The sequence below is a fragment of the Photinus pyralis genome, unplaced genomic scaffold (assembly GCF_008802855.1).
Source record: "Photinus pyralis isolate 1611_PpyrPB1 unplaced genomic scaffold, Ppyr1.3 Ppyr1.4_LG1, whole genome shotgun sequence".
NCBI lineage: Eukaryota > Metazoa > Arthropoda > Insecta > Coleoptera > Lampyridae > Photinus > Photinus pyralis.
Genome location: NW_022170249.1, coordinates 23466507 through 23467840, shown reverse-complemented (window position 1 = coordinate 23467840; position 1334 = coordinate 23466507). Strand labels below are relative to the sequence as shown.

General features: G+C 34.7%; 1 long non-coding RNA gene across 1 annotated transcript; it reads left to right on the top strand.

Moving 5' to 3' along the window:
- Nucleotides 1–1097: 1097 nt before the first annotated feature.
- Nucleotides 1098–1330, top strand: LOC116159244. The gene is made up of 3 exons (XR_004142924.1): nucleotides 1098–1134; nucleotides 1182–1253; nucleotides 1311–1330. It is a non-coding gene; the product is annotated as an uncharacterized LOC116159244 (long non-coding RNA).
- Nucleotides 1331–1334: the final 4 nt, after the last annotated feature.

Sequence of the window (1334 nt, the reverse complement as noted above, 5' to 3'; positions counted from 1 at the left end):
TCGAACATGGAAACAATTACAATTACAATATTAACAACTTTAAGGCTTTTTGCCCTCACATTTTATAAACAATTGTTAAATTAAAATTGAACGAGATGGACGCAGCCATCTTGACAAGCAAAGTGACATGTGCTGACTAAATACGGCAGGTTAAGTAACTAAAGGGAAGGGGCAAAAGCGGGAAACTTGAACAATTTAAAAAATTAAAAGGAAATAGGGCCGGATTGGTTATGGGACGAAAAAAGAAGAAAAGGAGAAAAGAATGTAACATAGCTTACATTAGGCTATTGTTTTTATAAAATATTTAAATTAAATGGGCCAAAATACCCTGTTTCTACTGAAGGTAGTCGTTGGGACTCACGGACTGAATAAACGCCCAAAAAGTAACAACCCTGATCTGCTGAAGGCAGAAAAAGGGCAAAATAAACTTAAACTAAAAAGAAGGGATATCTGGGATATCTGACAAGCGTAACGGGGTCGGAAACTACTTGGTGAGAAAAAGCAAATTTTTATTTAAGTGAAGTATTTCATTAAGGGAGTGTTGAGGATTCGTCCTCGTCGATTTACCTCCACTATAGGACGAATCCTCAACACTCCCTTAATGAAATACTTCACTTAAATAAAAAATTTGCTTTTTCTCACCAAGTAGTTTCCGACCCCGTTACGCTTGTCAGATATCCCTTCTTTTTAGTTTAAGTTTATTTTGCCCTTTTTCTGCCTTCAGCAGATCAGGGTTGTTACTTTTTGGGCGTTTATTCAGTCCGTGAGTCCCAACGACTACCTTCAGTAGAAACAGGGTATTTTGGCCCATTTAATTTAAATATTTTATAAAAACAATAGCCTAATGTAAGCTATGTTACATTCTTTTCTCCTTTTCTTCTTTTTTCGTCCCATAACCAATCCGGCCCTATTTCCTTTTAATTTTTTAAATTGTTCAAGTTTCCCGCTTTTGCCCCTTCCCTTTAGTTACTTAACCTGCCGTATTTAGTCAGCACATGTCACTTTGCTTGTCAAGATGGCTGCGTCCATCTCGTTCAATTTTAATTTAACAATTGTTTATAAAATGTGAGGGCAAAAAGCCTTAAATTTGTTAATATTGTAATTGTTTCCATGTTCGAATAAGTAATTTTTCCCGTAAGTTGAACTATTTTCTAGACTCGCTTCTAACACATGTTTTACAGCATATTATCAACCAAATGTTACCAATTAATATGTAATTTTCAACTACTTTTATATGTTCCTTCAAACTGAAGGTAGGTCACTTAAGGTTAGTCATTGTTTCAAATTATATAAATTATATAAATTTTCAGCTTGATAATGACCTCAGGGTCGAA